Source organism: Caloenas nicobarica, chromosome 22, assembly GCF_036013445.1.
Source record: "Caloenas nicobarica isolate bCalNic1 chromosome 22, bCalNic1.hap1, whole genome shotgun sequence".
NCBI lineage: Eukaryota > Metazoa > Chordata > Aves > Columbiformes > Columbidae > Caloenas > Caloenas nicobarica.
This window is the reverse complement of record NC_088266.1, coordinates 4,559,255-4,572,096: the sequence shown is the minus strand read 5'-3', so window position 1 is coordinate 4,572,096 and position 12,842 is coordinate 4,559,255.

Below are 12,842 nucleotides of genomic sequence, written 5' to 3'. Positions count from 1 at the left end.
TCACAAGGTTGCTGTTGAAAAAGGGCTGACTTCTGGCACGACCACGCTAAAGTCATCTTTACGTAGCCTTTCTCCTTCTCCCCAGCTGAAGGAGTTCATGTCTGTGCAGTTTCCATCTTCCTCTGCTCCCCAAATTGAACACACCCTGGCTTGAAGACACAGGAACGGCTCCGTTCACAAGATCCTTCTTGGGCGGGCAGCAGTTTGTCTGGGCAGGATGTCACCTAGCCAAATCAGTGTCTTTGTCTGGATGTTTTTTCTTCCTGGCTGATGGAGCTGTGGTTTGTTTACTTATTAGTATATATTTTTTTGCCTTTTATTCTAAGGAGAAGTGTTTGAAGTACATGATCTTTTAGAAAGAACGAAGTCTAGTAAACGCATTAGGATCAGGGACCACGCTGAGACTGAATTAGGCTACCCACTAGCAGCAATATCTAACACTTACTTAGCAGTGTTCAGGAGCAGACCCACAGGATGCCTGCATCACTGCCTGTTACAGAAGTAGGGAAACTGAGGCACAGCTCAACAAATCGATCCATTGAGTGGCAGTCACAAGGCTGGTGTGGCGTTAGGAATTGAGCCACAGTCTCCTGAATTCCAGCCCAGAGTCTCTTCACAGGGACACAGGGCTCCTGGGTTTGGGTGTTGCCTCGTTTTTATGTTGCTCTGTCTGCACAGGAAGCAGTTTACTGAAGACATCAATAAACGTGAATGGTGCTCAGAGTTTCATTTTTTTTCCCTCCTTTTTTTTCTTTGTGTTTTGTTTAAAGGGCGCTCTCACAAAATAGATGGTCCCTTGAGTCAATTCAAGTTCTAGCATGAAGAGTTTCCACAGAGTAAAGACCTTTACCATTAGACATGTGTACCCATGGGTGTGTTTTAAAATGGCCCCATGACCATGTAACTTACTATGTTAGGAGCTCATGTGATGAGTCTTCTGCTCCGTAACTTCTGAGAACAGCTAGTAGGGATACTTGAGAAGAAAAAAGAACCCTGTCCTCTCTTTGACCCACCCCTGGGTCTCTATAAAAGACAATTGTGTAATGTTAATTTCTCTGTAATCTCAGCTTTGTCTTTGGGACCAGCACTGTTACCTCTCCCTGCCGTGCTGAAGAAAAGAAAGGGAATGGAGAGGAAAAGAACTTGGTGAGATATGAGTTAATACCCTGTGGTGCAGACACCTCTAGGAAGGGAGGAGAGAGTGAGACAGACCAAGGGTGGGAAATGCCGTTTCCTGATGGAAGAACTTTGGCTGACACATTTGCTGTGCGTAACACAGACTTAGTGACCCCTGTCTGATCGCTATTTATAACTTCTCAACAATGATTCCCTTATCACGAGGCCACGGTCAGTGTCTGCGCACCAAGCAAGGGGAGAAACCAAGTCAGAAGTGGTGTTTTTGCAACAGGAATAAGTGAATTGCCAAGAACTCTCTGTGAGTAAGGCCATGGTTCAGCAGAATACATGTACTCGGAATCAGAAAGAGGGCCCTTGTGCTACCCACAGACTGTGTAGATCAAAGGAATTAAATACAAGCTGTCATGGCTTTTAACAAAAGCACACAGATCCATGACACTACCCCTTTGGGGATGCACTCCATAATTAGGCTGGGAGCGGCACATGAGGTGAGAAGGCAGCCAGCACGTGTCTCATCGGGACATTGCTGTTCTGTTGTGTGTCATGACCATCTGTGGTTTGAAGTTCACAAGAGCTGGCTAAATAGGTAGGTCGCCCATCGTGTAAAAAGGTGTTCTTGCTTTTCAGTGTAATTTACCATCTGTTTATCTATGGCGCCAGATAACCAGCACTGAAAATGAGAAATGTACAAAGCTTAGATGGAAAATTCCTAGAAAAAATTTTAGGAGACAAAATACAGTTGTGTAAAGCAGAATTAGCTCTGTTTTCCTTGTGTGTGTGTATATGATCTCCTGATGGTAACAGCTAATGAAGAGGCTCCCCAACTGTCAGGACTGTAGCATGCAGAGGTGAGAAATCTGTTATCTGGCAGGCATGGTGTGAAATGCAGTGAGAATCACAATGCCCAGTAGAGCCAAATTTGTTACATTTTGAGTCAGGAAAAAATTGAAGCTTGAATTGAGATTTTTTTTTTTCCCCTTTTGTCATTTTTTATTTCTGTGCTCTACTGTTAATTAAATGGGCATGTTAAGAAACTAATGCCTTTACATTAAATAAATTCTATGCTTAATGTATTGTTTGGGCTCTGTTTGAATTTGACCAGAGCTGGCAGCAATTAAGATGTAAGGAGGAGGCAGCTTGGGAGTAAGCACAAGGATGCAGACTGATCCAGTGGTGAGAAGAAGATAGCATTGCTTGGGCTTGGGTACTAGAGAAACTGGGGAGTCCTGCTCACTTCTGCCAGACTTAGGGAGTAGGGGGAAGTAATTATCTTTAAAATTAGCATGGACTTCTGTTCAAATAGGAGAAGCACTTGGCCTAATCATAAGGGTAAAGGTGGGGAACGACAGGTTAAAACTACAGCAAGGGACTGAAGGAAAGAACCTGGTCGAGCTTTGCCAGCCCAGAGTGGGTGAGAGATGCTGCAAATCCACCGGGCTTGGACACTCCCAGGACCAGACGAGCGCACGTGAGCCTGTTCGCTCCCAGCCCCTGCGTGTCTGCTGCTCTGGGAGGGGAAGGTGTTTTTATTAGTCAGCCAAGTAGCTCCGCTTGTGCGGCAGAAGGATGACTCAAAAAAGCCTTGGAAGCCGCGCTGAGGGTGATGGCATCACTGGGCAAGTGCGTCACTACAGCGGTCTCATTAAGCTCATTAAAAGATAAATCTTAATAAGAAGACAGGGAATGCAATGATACAGATCTCTAGCAGTAAGCCTGGGGAAGTTTGGAGGCTTTGGGAGGGGATGAAGGGAGAGCGTGCATGGACACAACCAGGTTCTGGCTCTGATGCTCTTAGGCAAGCCGGGGCCACTCCTTTGGCTTTAGGCGTCTGGGGCTGTCACCGGAGCCGAGGGGCTGGTGCCGGTGAGCAATGGCCCTGGAGGGAGGACAGCTAATTATCCTCCACGTTGGGGTGGATCATCTCATGGTGAAAGGACTTAATACAGCCCAGAGAGAGCTGGTTGTGTCATTGATATTCCTGGATGGGAATGAGAGAAACCTAAACACAGCTGCAGGGACAGCTGAATGGAGACTGTAGAGCTTAGCACAGAGCTCTGTGGAATCCAGCTGAACTTGGCATCGTGCTCTTGCTGCAGCTGCTAGGACTGCCCCCATCCATCTCCCCACACAAAGGGGCTGGATACTTTTGTCAGTCCTATTATCTTTGAAGCCTTGAAGACAGTTGCTGTCCTGCTGCTGAGGGAGTGGGAAGGAGCAGTGGGATAAACCTACTCGTTCCTTGCGATTCAAGTTTTGGTTAGTGCTTCATCTGCCCACCAGGAAGGAGTGCTGGGGACTGGGAGCAGCAGACACAAGCCATGACCATTGCATGAGGTACTGAAGGCCAGTTCAGTTTCTTAGAGAGTTTTAGGCTATTTTTGCAATGAAGGAAATGAACATAGAGCAGGAGTGGAATACAGGTAGACAACCCAGAAGTGATTTTTTTTTTTTTAAGTCAATCTATTTCCGTAATTCAAACTGAGAGAAGATCAACACGTTCCTCCTCTCCCACCCCCATCTATCCACTGGCTGCTTCTACAGCCTGGTGGCCCCACGCTATGCCAGCACCTTCCACTAGAAGGTAGATACTGGCCTGGATGAGCAGCACAAACTCTCCTTTCCAAAGAAGCTTGAAAACTCTCCTTTCAACCGGTCATTGGCAAATCATCTATGAGCAAATCTGTTGGGGATATAGGAAGAATTTCCAGCTTGCTCTTTAACATGCCTGGTGCAGGCAAAAACTCCCAGTGAGCTCAGCTGAACAAAGAGCAGCTGAAGTTCAGGGCCAGCAGAGAATGGAGAAAGCAGCAACTGCATTTTGGAGGTTGCAGAGATACAGGGACACTGGAGAGAGCAAATGGAATTCCAGAGATTTTTCACGTGCAAATAGATATTTCCTTTGAGAGTCTCTAGACTAAATAGTACTCCTTGTGTCTAAATGGACAATATATCCTGCTGACCTGGCAGCATCATCTCGGTCCAGCACAAACCAAATAATGCCCGACAGCTGCTTGAGAAGGACAGAAAAGGGAGAGGGGAGGAAGAGGAGGAGGCATGAGACAGGTTGATCTTTGTAATTTCTCCCTACCTCATTCCTTCTCTCACTCATTTCTCTTTCCTATTTTTCATACCTGTGGAGTCTTAACACTTTGGTTAATATTATACTGGAAGTCAAAACCAAAATGGTCTGTGCTACCCAGATGGTCAGCTCAGATGAAAGAGACGGTATTTTCTCACCTTCACGTGTAAAAGTGCAGATGGGTCGTAGCTTGTGGGGCATTCAGAAGGTGTTTGGACCATGTGCTCAGTAGCAGCCTGAGAAGGTGCAAGCATTTTTTCAGCAGAAGGGAGAGTCTGTGGTGCTTTGCAGCTGGGAGGGTGCGGTGAGCAAGCTGCCAGGAAGGATGCTGATGTAGTTCCCCACTCCAGGCAGGAGAACGACCTGTCAAAGCTGGTTGTGGGATGAGGTGATTCGGCACCCCCATGCTGACACTTCCCCCTCACAGCTGCATTTATGGCTGTCAGATGAGGGACTGGGCCCACTGAGATGGGCGGCGGTTCACTGCACTGCCCGCTTCCTTCTCTGCCTAAATCCAGCTCAGGTGCCTGGGCTGACACAATATTTCACAGGTCAGATGGGCAAGAGAGAGGAGGGAGGCCATTCTGACAAATCATAGCACTAATTACTGATAATGAAGCCTCCCTCCAGAAAGCTGCCAAGATCTGCAAGTGTCTCTGGACTGTGTTGTCTGTCCCTCTCCCTCCAAAAACAGTCTCTGCTGATATCCCCCTTCACTTTGCAGAAAAGGCAGCAGATACTTGAAAGCAGAGAGCCCTGGGATCCACGCCAGTGTGAAGTGGGACTCAGCATGGGGAAATGGCAAGTTCTTATTCTGGCAGCGTGGGAGAATCTTGTTTTGCTGAAACTCTTCCCATTGCACACAATGAAAGATGGTCTCTTGTTTCGAACCCTTGCAAAAGTCAACATACAAAACTACAGCTCTAGGTGGGAGATGTTTGCACCACAGTTTATCTAAGTGTTGTAGAGCACAGAGAGCAACTGAGTAAGGCTAATCTTGTGGATTCGGAAAAGAGCCTCCTTAAAAACCCGCTAGGGAGCAGGGACATTTTCCTAGTGAAAGCACTGGAGGATTCGACTCTGACCTTTCTCTGACTTCTAGGATGAGCTAACATTTGAGCAGTGTACTTTCTGCTTTGATAATCCACCTCTACCTATAAGTGACAGCAACATCTCTGTGTTCTGGGCAGAGGTTTGTGGGACAGATATTTGCACAGTGCGTGGGATTCTCAGGAGAAAGTACTGTGTTTGTGCAAGCTGTTATTAAAGCTAATTATGTCTGTAAAAGTTTCTTTCCGGGTGGAAGGTTGAGGTGTTTCATGACGGGCAAGTCACACAAAGGACACAGATGAGTATTTATTGCCACCAACCTTACTTTATTGTCCAACCTTACTCTTCCCCTCATGCTCCCCCCCATCACCTGCAGAACTGGTTCTCTGCACCCGGAGGCAGTAACCTAAAACCCTTTGTAGCAAGATGAAGAAAGGAGAGGGAAGAGTAGTCATGTCCAGTGCTTGACGTGACACTCCTTTCCCTGAAGGAAGATTTGACATGGAGACTTCCTTCACCCTGTTATGGTTGACTGATCCCACCACCGCCTGGCTGTCTCAGCCAGCCCGTCTCACGGGGTGTCCGTGTTGGGAGAGCTGGGACATTAACAGCCACCAGCCACGACTGAGCCACACTACAATAACATACCAGGGAGCTGCTGTCTGGTGAGATGTGTAAGCAGTTAATAACCCAACCCTGCACCAAGGCCACGATGGAATCAAAATCATCTTGTGAGCCTGCTCTGAGGGTGCAGTTGCCGCAAGGAAGCCAGAGAGCTGGCTGAAAGCTCAGACTCCTGGGCAAATATAATAATAACACTTTGTGCTTCCATCCCATTTCAGCGCGACATCCGTAGACATTAACTCTCCATCCATAGACAGGCTAAGATTCTGGAACAAATCTTCTGTAACTCTTCTGTGTCTTCAACTAGATCTTTAGCCGACAGTGTCAGCTCAGGACGATGCCACCCAAACCTTGCTTGGCAGCGGACTGTATCTATATCACATAAAACTGAATTAATCGCAAGGATCTGCTGAGATTGTATATCCAGTAATGCCTTATTCCTTCACAACCTGAGCAGCCTGCAGGCTCACTGTGCTCATCTTCTCTCACATCTAAGATGCTGGCTTCGGTTACTGTCATGAATTAGTCAGTTCTTAGACTTGTGAGAGAGTTGCCGCCACTCTGGTTTTCAACTGTTGGTAGAGTTTCATTGTGAATATTACCTGCTGAATATGGACATTTTTGCTGTCGCGGTTGAATGAAGATTTGCTTACGTCTCAGGCAATGGCTGAGCCATTCCAGCTGCTCCTCACTCTTCACCTCTTGTGGCAAGTGGTAAAAACAAGTTTATTATTGAAGAAAAACCTGCTGCAGTTCAAAATTACCCAGGAGATGCAGTCAGTTTGGTGTCTTTCTGGAGCTCAGACAGGGGATTAGACAGTGATCTTAACTCCTGTTGTGCCCCGTTTTCAAAACCCCCACTCCCACTGATATGGCAGCTTTTCCTGTCTCCAGTAAGTTGTGGCCTCTGCCCTTGGGGCTGTGGTACCCTACATTCAGCACCCTGATGTATAAATAACTTTGCGCCTCATCGTTTTTGAATGTTTTTTATACCCCACTGCCTACCACGTCATGTGCCAAGGTTATAAATACGCTACCACGTCTAGACTGTATCTAAACTTGGCGTTGGGTACCCAATTTCACGAGAGGAGCAGTTTCATCTAGTAGTACAAAGAGGGTGCCCCAAAGCGTTTGATCAGGGGTCCAGAGGAGACTTGGCAAGAGACTTCTCTCCTCCTGCCATGCCAGATGAGCACTGGCCCCACTTTCTGAAGGGACCTTGGAAACTCCCTTCCTCCCCTGCTCCAAAGCTGCTGGGCACCCAGCCCAAAGGAAATACCTGACCTTACCCTTTCCTGATGTGCTTCAATGTACCATTGAGTGCAAGAGGCCCAAAACATCACAGACTCACCTTCGCCAGCCTGGGCAGATCCAAGCTCAGGCTGGGCTTGGGCTGGCAGGGCAGACTGAGCTACCAGGGAGACAGGGGAGCAAATTGCTGCAAGATTGAGCTGGAAAGGAAGAACAAACAAGCATTAACTGCCTGTTGAAGCCATGCTGATATCACCGCAGCAGGAATCTCTGCTAGTAAATACGGAGTCACAAGCAGAGCTGATGTATTTCCCCATGCAACATGTGAGTGATAATGTGTACTTTGCCTGAGGACAGTGAACCGCTTGAGGCCCAATTGTCTGTATCTATGTAAGGGAGGCTACATGAACTCCTTCTCACTTCTGGGTTTTGTTTGGAGGCTTAGAGCACTCTTGGCATATTGTGGCCTTCATTCCAGCTCTTTAACCCCTTGCATGGACTGAAAGGCTGTGTGTATTGACTTCACGTACCTCAGCTCAGGCTGTGGCTCAGGAGGACAGAATGCATACTGCAGGATGGTGTGTTTGGCTGGAAGTACTCGCTGTGTGTCAGAGGACACATATTTCTAGGGGATATGTCGTGGGGCTGCCTGTGCAGGCAGGGGAGCGGTACCTATGGGAGCGGTGTGAGCTGGACTGCGTTTGCCACACGGGTTTGCACGTGTTTGGAGAAACCGAGGGGTGGAGGGGACGCTGTGGATTTTGTGTCGGACGCTGTGTGCTCAATGAGGTGCCTGCCCAGGAATCTGGCTGGGGATGTTTCTCCTCCAAGCTCTCCAGTATGCTGGGATGTCCTGGGGAGGCTGCAGAGCTCATTTCCTCAGCGCCTGGCACTGAGTCTGCTTCCCAGCTCTCCGGCAGCCACGCGGAGCTGCCAGGAGGCCAGGAGGTGAGGCATGTTTGAGCTGTTACCTGGGCAACAGCTAAACACTGACTTCAGATAATAATTGTAAAATAACAGCGTCAGGGCGATGAGGAGGGGGGCTGCCACTGCCCGTGGCTCCAGGGAGCCCCATAAAATCCTCAGTGAGAAGCTACTTGTCCAAGCCAAATTGGCTGGAGCTCAACCTGTGCTCAGAGCTCTTGATAAACTATTCCCAGGGGCACTGCGGTGTCCTGGTCCTTTCAGGTGGGCTCCTGCATCACCATATCCAGCCACCTGCCACCCCTCTGTGTTGTCTGTGGCTCTGGATGGCTCTGTGAAACACATCCAAGGGGAAAGATTTGCCCACAACTGTTTCCCAAGGATTCCTGAGGCAGCACAGCCTCTTGGCACGCTCCTTACAGTCTCTGAGGAAAGAGCAGCACCCTGTGAAGAAAGTGGCAGATGTTCTTCCTTATCTTCTGTGCCTGTGCTCCTGGATAAGAGGGACCAAGACTTTCTGGAGCTCTGCCCTCCGCACCGAAGCAATAATCTGCGGTCAGTTCTTGCGTCGTTCATCAGATGCACAGGATACATCAGCTGCTGCTGGGATGGTTGCTGCAATTTGCCGTGCCTGCCTGCATTGTGTTACCTAAGGGCACTACGCACAAGCTGAACAACCAAACTGGGGCAGAGATCCTCCTGTTTGGTTGCACAGCACCAAGCACACTGAGGATCCAGGTCCATGATGAGGTCTTTCGGCACAATAGCAATATCAAGACGAATTAAGGGGTTTTGCACAGTGTGTATAGCACGACATAAACTTGTACCTAAGCACATAAACCTTCTGCATCACGTACACGTTACAATGCAGGATTTAGTATTTGCTCACTGCTCCTAGATTTACTGGAAAATGCCTTGACCAGGCTGTGTTGTATAATGAAAAATTACTAGCACTGTTGTGTCTCTATGGCAAAGCTGGCCCTGGTGCAGTGGGGACTCGCTTCCAGACAGATGGAGCTGTAGCATTAGGTAGTCATGGGAGGGATGGGATTGTATTTGACAAGCAGCATGAGGTCACTTTTTCAGTCCCCTTAGGGTGGGATATATCAACAGGCTGCTGTTTGCCTTGAATGCAGTGCCTAACTTATTTTTTAAAATCTGCTTGTGCTACTTCCCCTTCCCTCTGAACTCTCTCTCATCCTTTGCCTTTCCTCACCAGTCCCAGCAGTTCTGCCCAAGTGAATGCTGGTGGAGGGACAAAGATCCCTGACTGGGGGGAACTGGAGCTATGCAAATGGTAGACAGATGCGGAATCCATCCGTGTTTTGATTACTCACCAGAAGAGAATGCTGTGCTGTAGGCACAGGGACAAGGTGTGAGTAGGAAGTGTGTAGGGAAGGGGGGAGCCTCTCCCACCCCAAATATGTGCTCCGTACCCTACACTTCTCTGTTTTTCAGCCAGCCAGCAAAATGAAAAACATGTGAGGGGTGGAGCAGAAGGGCAGGGATTTATGGGTTGTTTTATAGGAGATGATATAAACCACTTTTATTTCAAGTTCTCTGTTGTGTTCATTTCCTCTCTCCTTCTCTTGCTCTTTCCTTATTCACATGCAGCAGAGAGGCAAAGCAGGCGAGACCCAGGCCCTCTGCAGTCGCAGCATAAATCTACCTACACAATGCCCGTGGTCAATGGCTATCCCACCGCTTCTATTACCATGCCATTTATTCTAGCTTATGAGAAATGAGACATGGAGCCAGGTGATGTCTCTATGCTATCAGCACTTCAGTCTGTGCTGGTTCACCAGCTCTTCCAACAGCCGTGCTGAAATGTGGAGTTGTAATAACCGTGTGCATCATTTTTTTTATAAATAACCATCCTCCTGCAAAAGCGCACAGGTTGGGAAGACAGCGGGAAGCCGCAGAGCATTCATGAAACCATTTATCATTAAGGAAAATCAGCCTAGCCCCACAATAAAATTACAGAGACAAAAAGACAAAGTCACACTGTAAGAGCAATAAAATAGCCATGGTTGTGATTAAAACACACATACACACAATTGAGCAAAAGTAAAATAGCTCCTTTAAAGTAGAAAGAGTGTCAGTGGGACACATTTCAGGAGGAAACACATCCACTGAATAAAAAACAAACCCAGGAAAAGATATGTTCAAACTGTAGCAATTGTTGCTCTTGTTTCTATAAAACTTAATCCTAATCTTGGGCTATTAGACGAAGTATTTTTAAAGCCATGTTGGACAGAAAGGTTTACTGAGATAATAAATCTGGAGGTCACCCAGAGCTTTAACGTTGTAGCTGCAGCCTCATTAATTTCAGGGGTTCTGTGCACAGACTTCATGGCAGAATCAGGATGTCAGGGGTGAGGTAAAAGAAGTAATCCTGAAATAACCCAATGAATCTTGTATGGTAAGGCATGGAAAATGCTCAGTTACAACCTTGTTACTTAACTCTGGAGTGAGGACAGCAAAAATCAAGAGACAGGAAAGGATTGTTTAAAGCTAAGCTAACGATAATAAAAAAGCACATGTGGAAGGTAATAAATCTGATGGGATGGGCAGCCATTTTGCTAAGCACTTTATACTGATGTTAGCTAATAAAACAGCAGAGCATTTGGTGACTGAGCTCATCTCTTCTGTTCATTCTACCCTTACTTAAATTAATTTTTTCCTTTTTAAAAAAGCCACTCTCTATTTTTAAGGGAAAGATTGAACCAAGTGATGATGTGCAGATCCAGGGAGGTGAGAAGTATTGTTGAGAGGAACCATATTTCATTTCATTCTTGTCGCCATGTTGTTAGTTAAACTGCAGAGAAGCACAAACACAGGAAACAAAGCTCTTCAGATCACTGTCACTTTGAAAATTTTCCCCACTTAATTTGGGTAGGGAGGGAAAGAGAAGTTGCGTGGAAGATGCAGGGTATGCTTAGTGGCTCTCCTGCTTTGTTGTGCTGGAACGGGAATGTTCCTCTCAGGCTGGAGTGTTGCCCTGGGAGGGTGGGAAGCACCAAACTGGAGCCTGTACCTTTGAAGTTCCCCACCCAGCCCACTCCCCGTTCACGAGATGTTCGATCCCTGAGCTCACTCCTGAACAGGGTCCAGGTAGCTCCTCAGCGCTTCAGCAACTCGAATCACAGACTCTCCTCCCATGTGTTTTGTATTATTCCCAGTCTTGCCTGCAGAGAAGCTTGCTGTGGGGATGGAGGGAAGCGGGTTCGCGGAGAGGGATGCTGCTACTCTTTTCCATTGCTCCCCTTTCCATTCTCCAGAAATCAGGATTCTTCCTGCCTATATTTGGCTGTTTCGGATATATTTGCACTGAACTGCCAAGGGTGGAGGAATGCTGCTCACCCATGGCACTTCAGTGATGCTTCAGGTCATTCTTGTCCACAGCGTAAGGCGACCAGGATTTTCTGATGTTCCTAGCAGAGGCAGAGCAGGTCTTCCCCAAGTCAATGGCTGGTGTATCTCTCGGTCAGCATGGAGCCGGGCTGTATGTAGGCAACGTTTTAACAGCCTCCCAATAACTAAGGTCTCTCAGGACTCTCAGTTGCTTATTCCAACTAATTGCATCTCCTATTCTTCTAGAGAACAAAACCAAAAGACTGTAAATTCTGGCCTCAGTGGCATCCTCTTACCACAAGCTCCTGAATCCAGTTCCATGTTAGTGTGGAAAAAAATGTTTTCTTTTGCCAGTTTTAATTTTATTCAGTTTCTCATTCCCTCGAATGCTCTTCTTGTTCCTGTGCTGACAGCCTGTGGCTGGGTCAGCCCTGCAGCGGTTGCTTGACATGGTATTTAACATGGTAGCTGTTTCTTGGTGTCTTGGCCCTGAAAGTGGAATGAAGCCTATTTTAGCAATGACGAGATGTTAGGAACAGTGGCCAGTGGTGCTCTTGGAAGGGATGCACTTTGGAAAAGAGAACAGAGCTTCACACGTACCAGCCTCCTCACAGACATCCTCTTAATGCAGGTTTCTAGATTCCTTTCATCAGGTGCTTCGGCTGCCCTAAGTTCAGCCTTTCAGTGTTTTCAGGAAAGAAACCTAATTCCTCATGCTCTTGCTTGGCTGTGTTGCTGGCTTTAATTTGAACGCCAGAAAATAGCTGAGTTGCAGGCATCAATCTGTTGCGTTGGACTATTTCACCAATATTTCAGCTAGCCGAGGACTTAAGACAGAACTGCTACAGAAATGTCAGCCCAGCTCCAGCTGCACTCGGTGGAAAAAGAGTAACTGACTTCAGTGGGAGCTGGACTGGGACCTGAAACAGTGAGTGCGGTGGTGCTGCAATGTCTCTCATCTCGAAGCTGCTGGGTGAGATCCAGACTACGCTGGTAATGGTTGGGAAGCTGCCAGCTGCTAATGATGTGGAATAAGTTGGTGAGTCCTTGCTCCAGTCTGTAGAAAGCCACCAGACAAAACAAGTCCCAAGAACCTTTCCTGGTTGGGTTCATGCTGTACTGGCAAGGGAGTAATTTAGGAACTTCCCCTGATGTGGCTCCTGTGGTGTCTGATCTGTGGAGGTCACAATGTTTCTGTGCACATTTATCCTCATGAAATTCCCTAGAAATACTCGACATGCTATGAAAACAGTGTCGGGAACATAGTGCTTTCCCAGATCTGGCCCACTCTCCTGGTGCTTTGATATACTCAGAGCACAACCACAAAACCTGTCATTCTTCTGTGCTGGACTGTTCCCTGCTCCAAGGTGGCTGTGCCTCCAACGCTGCTCTTACACTGCTCTCTGCTGGGCACTGACAAGCA